Source organism: Desmodus rotundus, chromosome 2 (assembly GCF_022682495.2).
Source record: "Desmodus rotundus isolate HL8 chromosome 2, HLdesRot8A.1, whole genome shotgun sequence".
In the NCBI taxonomy this organism is placed as follows: Eukaryota; Metazoa; Chordata; class Mammalia; order Chiroptera; family Phyllostomidae; genus Desmodus; species Desmodus rotundus.
Genome location: NC_071388.1, coordinates 182,450,468 through 182,463,926, shown reverse-complemented (window position 1 = coordinate 182,463,926; position 13,459 = coordinate 182,450,468). Strand labels below are relative to the sequence as shown.

The following is a 13,459-nucleotide window of genomic DNA, read 5'->3' as shown; positions in this document are numbered from 1 at the left end:
GAAGGAAACAGCATGAGTGCCTGGCTGGGAGGAGGTCAGCCGAAGGTGTGCAGGGCAAGCCTGAACATGTCATTGCTGCAAACCCAAGCATCATTGATGTTCTTTAATAGGAACATCTGGAGGAACCCCATGATGGGATCTTCATTGGCCTTAAGCTGGCCCACAACCATGCTGATGATGCAGCTATCTGGCTGGTGTGGATGGATGGTCCTATGCCATGATGCTGTGCTGAATTTTCTGGAATGGAAGGCTAAACAACTTCTCCACAGTGGCAGCTTTCCCCTGGAATTGCTGTCCTTCCCATGCAAGGCATGGTGTGTCAATGAGCATTATGCCTACTTGGGTTCTGTCGTTATTAAGTAACTGGAAGTAATGTTGAATGAAGCTGGATCCAATCTGCTCTCAAATTGTCTTGTCTCCCATTCTGGAGCATCATCTGGCCTCGCTGAGACCTGAGGGGCTGGCACTATGGTGGCAACAGCAGTAACACAGTGTGGTCTCCCTGTAAATTATTCTTCATTTTAGTTAATGTATCCTTCATTTCTGACTAGTCCTTCTTTAAGCTGTTGAGGTTCCCACTAAGTTCACTGAGCATCCTTATAACCAGTGTTTTGAATTCTGCATCTTGTACATTGTCTCTATTTTGTTTAGTTCTTTTTCTGGAGTTTTGTTCTTTTCTTTCATTTAGGACATGTTTCTTTGTCTCCTCATTTTGGCAGCCTCCCTGTGCTTATTTCTATGTATTAGGTAGAGCTGCTATGTCTCCCAGGCTTGGTAGAGTGGACTTATGTAATATGTATTCTATAGGGTCCAGTGGCACAGCCTCCCTGATCATCCAACCTGGGAATTCGAGGTGCGGCCCTTCGTGTGAGCTATGTACACTCTCCTTTTGTAGCTGAGCCTTTTGATTGTTGTTGGCATGTCAATGGGAGAGATTTGTCCCCAGGGTGATCAGCTGCAAAAACTGGCTACAACCACCAACCACTCACCTCAGACATCATGGAGAATCAGCTGGCCAACCCCACAGAGCAGGACTTACTTTAGTGGGGTTCTGGTGCCCACTGAGTCTGCCCCTCAAGTGTGCCACTTCTGGAGACAGTTGGGTGATAATGCTTCAACGTAGTCTGAAGCTGTCCACCAGGTGACCTGGCTCTGGGGCCTCCGGGAGGTGCAGGCCAAGGTCAGCTGTTGCTTGTATGCTGTCCAGGGGCCACCTGTCATAAGCTACAAAGTGATCTGCAGATGGCTGCCACTTGTGCTGGGCTTGGAGGTGACCAGACAAGGCCAAGCTGCAGACCAAGACCAGCTGCTGCTAGTACCAGGACTGGGGCCACTTAGTGAGAGCATGGGGTCATGCTGAGGCCAGGTCCTGCTTGTTTGAAAGATTTTCAGATAATCTGAAGCATGAGCCAAAACAGGTCATTCCTATGGAAAAGGCACACAGGAAAGAGCTTGGGTGGGCCTGAAAGTTGGGTGGGGTGTGACCTCAGGGAATCACTGGGCAGAGTACACAGTGTGAGCTATGTTGATGGAATTTGCTCTTAAGGTTAGTATCACCCTGGCTGGGTAGCTCAGTTGATTGGAGCATCCACCCATACACCAAAAGTTTGCCAACTCAATCCCCACTCAGGGTATACCTATGTTGCAGGTTCAATCCCCTGTCAGGGTGCATACAGGAGGCAACTGGTGGATGTTTCTCTCTTACATCGATGTTTCTCTCTCTTTCCCTCTTCTTCTCTCTCTAAAAATCAATAAATATATATTTTTTTAAAAATTTTAAAAGAATCGTACAGCAAGGTTATCTATTTACTTATTTTTAAGCCTCACATGAGGACATTTTCATTTGTTTTTTCAAAGACAGAGAGGAAGGAAGAAAGGAAGAGGGAAGTATCAATTGGCTGCTCTTGCACACACCCAGACCAGGAATCCACACTGGTACCTGGGATCGTTCACATCTGGACTGGGGGTTGCGTGTGCCTGTGCCAGACTGGGAATCAACCTGCAACCTAGCTATTTGTCTTGACTGGGAATCAAACATGCAAGCCTTTGGCTATAGGATGGCACTCCAACCACCGAGCCACACTTGTCAGGACAAGTACTGCAAGGTATTAATAGTAATTACCATTAAATAATAAAATAATGGGTAATTTCTTCTGTTTCTTATCTGAATTTTCTAAATTGTCTACAATGAACTCAGATTACTAGTATAAATTTTTCAACAAGTAAAAAGAAATGAAAGTTTAAAGATAACTGTGACTTATTGTAATAGCAGCACAATCAAATTAGGAAAACATTACCTTTTAAAATGAAATCTTTTCTGGACTCACTGGGGGATTGCCAAATCCATGTATGTAATGTTAAGAATAAAGTGCCTCACAATTTACAACAGCCAAGTACTGAAAGCAACCTAAGTGCCCATCAGCAAATGAGTGGATCCAAAAACTATGGTACATTTATACAATGGAATTCTATGCAGCAGAGAGAAAGAAGGAGCTTATACCCTTTGCAAAAGCATGGATGGAACTGGAGAGCATTATGCTAAGTGAAACAAGCCAGGCGATGAGGGAAAAATACCATATGATCTCACCTTTAACTGGAACATAATCAACAGAAGAATAAAGCAAACAAAATATAACCAGAGTCATTGAAGTTAAGAACAATCTAACAATAGCCAGAGGGGAGTGGGGAGGGGACTGTGGAGAGAAGGGTTTTCAGGAACTACTATAAAGGACACATGGACAAAAACAAGGGGGAGGGTGTAAATAAGGGAGGGAGGTGGGTTTGGTTGGGATGGGGGAGAGGGATGGGGAGAAAATGCAGACAACTGTTATCGAACAACAATAAAATAATTTTTAAAAAATTTAAAAAAAGAATAAAGTGCCTCAGAAGATAAGAAGATAAGAAGAAGATAAGAAAACATACAAATCTTTTATTTGTATGTTTTAACATTTTTATAAGGACAGGAGCATGTCAAAGAGATTTAAGAACCAATCTGAAAGAATGCCAGATAGTCAGAGATGGCACAATTTGAGTAACAAAATTAATAACACATAGTGTTGGATTACAACTCAAAGTTATGAATGAATAGGGAAAAAGAAACAAATCTTCCTGTCAGAAAAAATCCATTTAGTATATGTAGATACTCTCTCTTCCAGGAAGTGAGCTTAATCTCCGTTCCCTCACACCCCTACACTCTGTTTACCCCCCACCTTTTTGAGAGTAGACTAAACTTAGTGATTTGCTTCCAAAGATTACAGAAAGGGAGAAATAATAACTTTATACAGAAGAAAACTGGCAAACTCTGCTTTAACAAAGTGATGAAGGTTAACTTCACCAGGGATGTCATGCAATGTTATTTACCCCTGATATGATGAGAAGGGCAGCTCACCTCTAAGGCGTTCTCTCCAAAAACCTGCAATGCCCATCTGATTGGGAGGGAAAAAAATCAGACAATCCTAATTTGAGGGACATTCTACAAAATATCTGACCAGTACTCCTCAAAACTGTCAAGGTCATCAAAAACCAAGGATAATCTGAGCAACTGTCACAGCCCAGAGGAGCCTAAAGAGACATGATGATTTAATTTAATATAGTATTGTAGATGCAATCTGGAGTGGGAAAAATTAGGGGACACTAGGGAAATCCAAATAAAATATGGAGTCCAGTTAATAATAATGGACAAGTGTTGGTTCCTTAGTTATGACAGAAGTATCAAAGTCATTTTAGATGTTAACAGTAGGGGAACCTGGGTAACGGGTCTATGGGCACTCTTACTATCTTTGTAACTTTTCTGCACATCTAAAATTATTCAAAAAGTAAAATTTTTGTGTAAAAAGTTCCTATAGAAAATGGGAGGAAAGGTAATTCTTTGGAGGAAGCTACATATTGTAAAATACACTTTAAAATAAATTATTCTCCCTTGAAAATGGTCCTACCAAGAGATTAAGAGACATGAGAGTAAGGGTGAGATGCCCTTGAAAAATATCCCTTAATTTTTTTAATCCTCACTTGAAGATATGTTTATTGATTTTTAGAGAGAGAGGAAGAGAGAGGGAGAAACATCAATCAGTTGCTTCCCCTAAGTGCCCCAACCAGGTATTGAATCCACAATCTAGGTATGTGACCTGACTGAGAATTGAACCCACAACTATTTGGCTCACAGAACAACACTCCAACCAACTTACCCACCTGGCCAGGGGGATCCCTCAATTTTATAAATTGTGTGTGTGCGTTTTATTTTATTTATTTTTAGAGAGGGGAAGAGAGGGAGAAAGAGAGGGAGAGAAACATTAATGTGTGGTTGCCTCTCGAGTGCCTCCGACTGGGGACCTCGCCCACAACCCAAGCATGTGCCCTGACTGGGAATCCAACCAGAGACCCTTTGGTTCACAGGCTGGCACTCAATCCACTAAGCCACACCAGCCAGGCTATAAATTGTGTTTTAAGGTAAAACATATTAGCATTTGGTCTAAAAACTCCAAGCTAAGCATTTATGAGGGAATTACTAGAATGTTCACATAAGCAATATAAGGGCTTGCCTGTCCTTGCCTGCAGCTTTATTTATCTGTCCCTGTTTTCTGGTAGAAGCTGAGGATTTGACATCTAAAGGAACATTTTCCCACTGATTTCTCATGCTAGCCTGGGGCCTCTGAGAACCAGCAGGGTGAGCCTTCTAGTGGAGTTCTGAATTTGGGGAGGGCCAGCACGGGGGTGATTATGCAGACAGAACTTTCTGCATTTTCCCTTCCTCCGCTTGGCAGCACAAGTACAAAGTTCTGAAGATAAAAGACTTCCATTAATACCAAATCAATGGAAGTCAAAGAGATTTCTTGACTATGGTTAGGTCATAACCACAATCTTTCCCTTCCTTCCTCCTTTCCTCCCTCCCTCCCTCCCTCCCTTCTTTCCTTCCTTCCTTCCTTCCTTCCTTCCTTCCTTCCTTCCTTCCTTCCTTCCTTCCTTCCTTATAAAACATGTTTATGAATCAAAATCAGGATTTTGGCTCCCCTGGGCTATTTTCCAGCTTCTATGTTCTAGGAGTGTGGCAAAGATTCAAATGCAGTCTTAATGGTTTCCAAGAATGAGTAGAAGCAAATGCCTTAATCCCTAGCAGCTCCTTTTCAACTTCCAAGGAAGGAGGGAAATGGGAAAACAATAGAAACTCTCTTTTTCTCCTTTGTCACATATTGTTTTGTACTTCATAGACATCTACTTTCTCCATTTACAGTTCAAAGAGGTACCTCCATTACACTTCATTACACCCAGTTTTACACCAAGACCTCATCGTCATCATTGCTCCACTTCCTTCACTAATGTGCTCTCTGGCCACAATTTCTTTCCTCATGTGTTCACTTATTCATTCAAAAACTATTAATTGAGCAGGTTCTCTTATGCTGAATGAGGTAGGTGCAGGATGTAGTGAAGTGCAGGAAGAAATAGATCCTGCGCTCCAGGGATTTACAGTCTACTGGAGGAGGCAGACATACCTGCATGAATAAATTAATGAGATATGAGCCCTAGATGATGTGGCTCAGTTGATTGAGCGCAGGCCTGCAAACCAAAGGGTAGCTGGTTTGATTCTCAGTCAGGGTACGTGCCTGGGTTGCGGGCCAGATCCCCAGTAGGGGGTGCACTAGAGGCAACTACACATTGATGTTTCTCTCCCTCTGTTTTTCCCTCCCTTCCCCTCTCTAAAAGTAAATAAATAAAATCCTTTTTTAAAAAAGACTAAAAAAAATAAATGAGATATGATACGGAAAAAGTTTGGGTAGAGGGATGACAGAAATGTTAGAGTGGCTTGGGAAGTCTCCTTTGGGGAGGTAATTTATGTACTACATCCTGAATGAGGAATCAGCCCTGTGGGCTGAAGGTAGAGTATTCCAGACAGAGGGAAAGAGTCCTAAGGCTCTGAGGCAGAAATGAGCTAAAGTACTCCCAACTGGAAGGCCCTGGAAGGCCAAGATCAAGCAATGGAATGAAAGGAGACAGGCCAGAGAGATAAACAGGGTCCTATGTCAGGTCCTTGTATGTCCTAATAAGGAACATTCAGTTTATTGTCATGGGAAGCTATTACAGTTACAAGCAGGGCACTAATAGGATCTGTCAGTCCAAACAAAAGGTTTGGAGTGGGTAACATTTTCCATATACACTTTACTAAAATTTACCAATTGTTTATATTTTTCCCTCATTTGTTTTCTCTGTCTTGTAAAACAAAAATGTCAACAACAAAAACCCCTCCCTCAACCCCCTATTTCCCTTCTACCTGCTGAGCTCAGACCCTCTGGCAGCTTCTCAAGGCTACCCGCCCTCTACCTGGATTGCTACCCTTCTATTATGTCCCCTTTCACTTGGCTAATGACTTTTCTTCAGGTCTTAACTTAAAAGTTACTTCTTCAAGGAGAATTTTGAGGAGACATTTCCTGACCCCTAAATTGGAAAATCTCTGTGTTCCTAGTCCTTTCCCATCACTTCATTTTTCACACCTTGTTGTGCATTACGCACATACCACTTACTCTCTCCCTTGTGCTCCATGAAAACAGACTCCAGTTTTCTCCAGTTTTCTTGGTCATCACTATTTTCCTAGCATCTGAAACACAGTGCTCAATAAACAGTTGCTGAATAAATCTACAACCGAGCTTCACTCATTTGGTAGCTTCCAAGGGCAATATATTATTGGCGTGAGTGCTATATACGATGACAGTGTTTTTTTGTAATCCCAGAGATTTTTGTTAACTCTGCGAATGGACTGTTGTTAAGCTAGGAGACGAACAGCGGGTAATGAAGTTGCACTGAAGGCAGTGAGTGGACACCGGAGATCGGATAACTGGCGGATTTATGACCTTATTCTCCAGAGGCACCAACTCCCCACCCGGAGTCTCTTCAACAGCCCAGACTGGCTCATTCTATTATGGATGTCTCTGTGTTTTTCAGGCCACAGTTCAAATATGGAAGCTTTGGGATAATAGTTTGGCCTGAGCGAATTCAGTATCTTTGGAGTGGAGTTTATCCCTGGGCCCTAGCTTCCCTGAGTGTGGAGGGTTGCCCTGCTGGAAAACCTCCTCTTCTCTTTGACTCTGGTCTTCACTGTGAAATCTTGGGTATAGACAACAGGGTCAAAATGTTATAAGAGTCAGGACTCTGAATTCACATAGCCTGGGCTCCATTCCCAGCTCTTGTGCTTTCTAGCTATGTGGCCTTGGACGAATTACTTTGCCTAGTCCCTAAGCTTCCCTCTCTTCTTCTGACATACATGCCTCTTTCCGAGAGGTGGTGAGAGGAGAAAGAGATCATGAAATCAAAGCTCTTAGCACTGTGCCTGGTGCACAGTAATTTGCTCAATAAATATTACCCATTATTAATACATCAGAGTATGGGAGTGCATCTGTCACCTAGGGATGACTCCTCTTTCCAGAGTCTTTCAGACTATAAAGACACAAATGGTAGCAGAGACTCACTGCCCACTTCCATATTGTCCTTAAATTGTGAATTACTGAGTTCACTCAACATCTTTATATTTTGACACCTCTGTAATAACTAACACTTTTTGGAGTGTGGCAGAGGAAGAAACTTTCCTCTACTCCCAAGGTTCTTCCAGCTGGTCTAATAACATAGGCATGAGACAGATTAGAAAGAAGAAATAACCAAATTTAATCACATACATATGTATGGAAACCCTGCATAGATGAAAGAGGCAGAAACCCCACATATATGAGATTCAGAGACAAAAAGGGAAATTGAGGCATATATGACATTCTGAATGCACCTTGGCACTTCCAAAGGTAATTGCAGGGATAGCACATGTTCAGTAATGATTAGTTTGCCCTACCAAGTAAGTCATTTCTAATTGTTTAAAAAAGATTTTATTTATTTATTTTTAGAGGGGAGGGAGAAAAGAGAGGGAGAGAAACATCAATGTGTGGTTACCTCTCACGTAACCCTTATTGGGACCTGGCCCACAACCCAGGCATGTGCCCTGACTGGGAATCAAATTGGCGACCCTTTGTTTCACAGGCTGGTACTCAATCCACTGAGCCACACCAGCTAGGACTAGTTTAATTCTTATCATGCGCCAGGCTCCTAATTTAAAATTTTCTAGATAGTTAAGTTTGGAGCAGCAGAAATTTCTCTTGAGTCTGCAGGGTCTCAGTTGCCTTTAGTTCAAAATAATCTGCATACCACTGAAGCACATCCTAGAGTGGCTTGCTCTGAACCCCTACAGGAGCTAGGCTGCATTCCTTCTATTTCTGTAGCATTTAGTAGTCTCTGGATTCAACTCTCAAGTACAGTTGCCTGACTTCATAGGGGTCAAAGAAGCCCTTGTACCAACTTTTATTGGTTTTCCTGACAACTTTCAGATTTCCAGCAGGTAGAATATTAGCTAGCAGAATACTGCCCACTCGGCATTGTGGGAGCTGGTTTTTAGTTATGCAAATGTAAAGATTCCTTTGAAATAAACATTTTTTATATTTGCTTAGGAATCAGATTTAGGTTTTAGAAAGTACGGGTCAGAGTGTGACTATTCGGACTTCTGGAAGACAACGAGAGCCTCCAGGGAGAGTTAGTTGGTGACCCATGGGATGGTGGTGAGAGAGGTGCAGAGTCAGGAACTTCTAGATTTTGAAATGGACAGTGACGTCAGTAAAGCAGATTTGGAGAAGATAAAGACTTTTTTTTTTTTTGGCACATGGTGAATTTGATTTGCCCACAAGACATCCAAGTGGTAATACTGAGTACAGTATATACAATTTATACATTTGTATGTTTACAGAAAAAGTTCTGAAAGGACACAAACCAAGTCTTTAATATCTGAGTGATAGTATTATGGGTGATTTGATTCTCTTTTGTATACACATAATTTTTTCCATGATGAATTTCTGTGTATTTTTTTGTTATTTGTATATGAAGGAAGCACTTGAGGCACCTGTGTTGCCCTGTGCACCTATCCTAAACTGCTTGTTCTTACCTACTTCTCACTTTGCTTCCTGTGAAGATATTTCTGGATTTCGACCTCAGGAACAGGACTCCCCCCACCAACCCCACCACAGAGGGATTCTTTTTCCTCAGACCAAATTCCAAACATAGTCTTTTAGCCTGGTCACTTGTTTCTTTACTCTAGTACAACGTGGGCTCTCCCTCTGGCCACAGTGCTGTTGGCCACCCTGAGTAATAGAGAAAATATACTGGAATACACAGAAAGGTGCTCTTTCCTCTGATGTATTATTTCACTTTGTGGAATTTTTTAAAATGTCTTTTAAAGAAGATTTTATTTATTTATTTTTAGAGAGACAAGAAGGGAAGGAGAGAGGGAAACATCAATGTGTGGTTGCCTCTCCCACATCCCCTACTGGGCACCTGGCTTGCAACCCAGACATGTGCCCTGACTGGGAATCAAACTGGTGACCCTTTGGGTCACAGGCTGGCACTCAATCCACTGAGCCATACCAGCCAGGGAACTTTGTGGACTTTTTTAGTACTTTTGAGAATTTGGAGAGAAAGATCACAAGTACAAAGTAAAGGTTTGGAATAATGTAACAGACTTATGAAGTGTAGGAAAGGACACGGCTTATTTAACCTTAAAATGATCTAGAAAACACACTATTCTCCATCTCCACTGAGGAAAGATCATACATCTGTAATAGTGTCAACAATAAAAATTAAAAAAAAAATCAACAACATAAAAAGAAAAAACAAGAAAAAAAATTTTTTAAAGGTCTGCAGTTACAGAAAAAGGGATTCTGGTTAGATCAGCAACTTTTACACTTTTGGCTATGGAACCTTTCCTTTCTATGAAAGAGAACCTGGGAGCCCAATATATTTATGAAAAAGGAAAAAAGGGGATGTGCCTAGTGAAGCCTGAGTGGGGATTGCCTGCATTTGCCAGTTCTTTCTCCCCTCAGGGGTCTTGTCAAAGCAGTTTGAAAATAGTGGTTTAGATCAAATCAACAAAATTATAGCCAGCTGTTTTGTACAGACCATAAGCTAAGAATGTTCTTTCCTTTATTATTTTTTTAATCCTCACCCTAGAATATGTTTACTGATTGTTTGAGAGAGGGAGAAACATCAATTGGTTGCCTCCCATATGTACCCCGACTGGGGAGAACACCTGCAACCTAGGTATGTTGTTTGACTAGAAATCGAATCTGCAACCTTTTGGTCCATGAGAAGATGCTCCAGCCAACTGAGTCACCTGGCCAATGTTGGTTTTTTTTTCTATGTTTAAATGGCAGGAGAAAAATAAAAAAAATTATTTTATGTGACATGTGGAAATTATGTGACATTCAAATTTCAGTGTCCATAAATAAAGTTTTATTGGAACACAGACATGCTTATTTGTCTATGGTTGCTTTTGCACTACGATGGCAGAGTAAGTAGTTGCATTAGAGATCTTCTTTTCTGTAAAGTCTAAAATATTTACTGGTCCTTTGCAGGAAAAGTTTGCCAAAATCTGGTTAGGATGGAAGGCTTCAATGAAATTGTACTGTTTTTAACCTTGGGATATGAGATTAACCGTTCATATGACTTCTCCTCTTGGAAGGCATTAAAGTTAGACTAGGCTGTGGTTTAAAAGAGGTCCTGTTTGTGTAGAGGAGAAATGACTGGTCTCAAACCTCCCAGGATCCCTGAAAGTCCGTCTTCAGCCCTGGGAGGCTGCGGTTTCACCCTCAAGCTCCAGCCAGTCGCAGATGGCTAAAGGGAAAAAGAAGGCAATTACCTGGCAAGATGCCAACCCTACTACCTACCCCACTTTTCCAGTTTCAAGCCTTATATTCTCGGCACTTAAGAAAAGGATTTCCTTCAAAAGAATACAATTGCAGAAAAGCTCTGGCCAGCCAGTCTCTAAATTTCACAGGGTGAGAAAACATCTGTGATTTGGGAAGGGGAAAGAAAACGCAATCTTAGGAACTGTTGAGAGATGGAGCAAAGTGCTAAAGAAGACTATAACAAAGAGAAAAGCCGCCCTGGTTGGTGTGGCTCTGTGGGTTGAGCACGGGCCTGTGAACCAAACGGTCACTGGTGATTCTCAGTCAGGGCACTTGCCTGGGTTGCAGACTAGGCCTCCAGTATAGGGTGTGAGAGGCAACCACACATTGATATTTTTCTCCCTCTCTTTCTCCTTTCCTTCCCCTCTCTCTAAAACTAAATAAATAAAATCTTGAAAAAAAAAAAAAAAGAGCAAAGCAGATCTACAAGTAGAGAATGATAATAGTGCTTTTTTTGAAATTATTACCTATCATTTAAACCAAATCATATCATTTGCATTAAGACATGACAATTCTTTGGTCTCCAATCCAGCATTTCACACGTGATGTTTCTCCAGTATATTAAAGAGGTGGAAGCTGGAGTTCTATTCTGTCACAATAACTTTTCTGTGATTCTGGTTCTTCTGGCATAAAATGAGGCTGAGACTTAATACTGTTGGGGTCAGGGGAAACTTTCCCCCTACCCCTTTAATTCTTCCACTTGGTCAGATAATTCAAATGACATAAGGAGATTAACAAGAGAAAATCTAATTTTAATTCATGCACATGGGGAATTCACATAGGCGTGAAAATTCCAGCAAGGCAAAATTATATATATATATAATTTTGGGCAGTAGGCAATTCTCAGGTAGAGAAATAGCAAACATTTGGTAAACAAATTCTTGCAAGACCACCCAGAAACAATGGAACACAAAAGGGAATCTAGGGAACATATTTTTCCTTGGCTTCTCCTTGTTTGGCACTTTATTCATCTGTGTTAAGGTGAATATGTTAGGTTTCCCTTCCTGAAGCAGGTTTTTCTATCTCAATCTCGTTAGGTGGCTAAGGGGGAGGAGTTTGTTGGGTTTTAATTGCTTTTAGCTTAGAATAATGTGTATGCCAGGGTGGCACATTCTGGGGACTCACTCTGGACCCCACATTACCTTCAAAAGCATGGGGTGACTTTGATGAACCACAAAGCTGTGAAAAAAAAATACCCCTCATGATTTCTGTAGGGAAAAAACAAACAAAACAAATAGCTGGTATCATAGCCTAAAGTAAAACATATTGTGGTAGTTTTTGCAGGATGATACCCAACTGAGCCACACTAGTCAGGGTTAGCTTCATTTTAGATTTTTATAAAATAAAAACAATACATGTGAAAAGTAACATAGGTACATGTATTTTTAAAAATTAAACAATACAGAAAGAAAAGCAAGTATTCTTTCCTGTCCTGACCCTCAAATCTCCAATTCCTCTCTCCAAAGTGGCAACTGTTGATAGTATCAATTTTTCTTTCTAAAAAAGTTAATAAACATGTCCTCAGGTGAGGATTTTAAAAAAATATATACATGGTTCTATGTGGTTAACTTTACAAATCTTTTCCTGTTCCAAATTTCATGTATTTTAGAACTCATCCCGCGTAATTATAAATTTCTTTCTATGTCTCTCTTTTAAGACCTTAACAGTTTAGTTGTTTATTAAAGAGATTCTGGCCCTCGCTAAGTAACTCAGTTGTCTGGAGCATTATCCCAATAAAACAACGTCGTGGGTTCGATCCCCAGTCAAAGCACATACAAAAAAGTAACCAATGGATGTATAATTAAGTGGAACAACAAATCAGTGTTTCTCTCTTTCACTCCAAAATCAATTAAAAAAAAAAGAGAGAGAGAAAGCTTTATTTACAAAGATTTTTGTTCTTTCGGCTTTGTTTAGTTTGGTTTTAGGTTTCTTCATCGCCACATTCATTCTAACAGTGAAAAAACAAATGACAAAGAAAAACTATTTAACTGCATGACAAGAATTTTTGATTCAGCAAGGAATCCAACCTTTTAAAACTGGAGATTATTATGCTAAGTGAATTAGTCAGTCAGAGAAAGTACCATATAATTTCACTTTTATGTGCAATCTAATGAACAAAACAAACTAACAAAACAGAAACAGACTCATACACTGACAGCTGTCACAAGGGAGGGAGGTTGGGGTGTTGGGTGAAAAATGTGAAGGGATTAAGCAAAACAAAGGAAGACAAAACAAAACAAACTCAGACAACAGTATGGTGATTACCAGAGGGAAAGGGGAGTGGGCGGGGGGAGGTAAGAGTTTGTGGTAATAGGAGAATAAATGGTGATGGAAGACTTGACTTGGAGTGGTGACCACACAATACAATATACAGATGATGTATTATAGAATTGTACACCTGAAACCTATGTAATTTTCTAAAATTCTTGTTCAAGTACAGTTGTCTCCATTTTCACCTCACCACACCCCACTCTGTCTCTGCCTCCCACCCTCAAACCTACCCCCTTTGGCTTTGTCCATGTGTCCTTTATGCATGCTCCTTGGAGATCCTTCCGCTATTTTCCCCCATTATCTCTCTATCCCCTCCTTTCTGGCTACTGTCAGTTTGTTTTTTATTTCTATGTCTTTGGTTGTATTTTGCTTGCTTGTTTTGTTGATTAGGTTCTACTTATAGGTGAGATCATACATATTTTTCTTTC

General features: G+C 40.8%; 1 pseudogene; it reads right to left on the bottom strand.

The window, feature by feature from the left end:
- LOC112307721 (nuclear transport factor 2 pseudogene) lies at positions 1-423 on the bottom strand (annotated as a pseudogene).
- Positions 424-13,459: the final 13,036 nt, after the last annotated feature.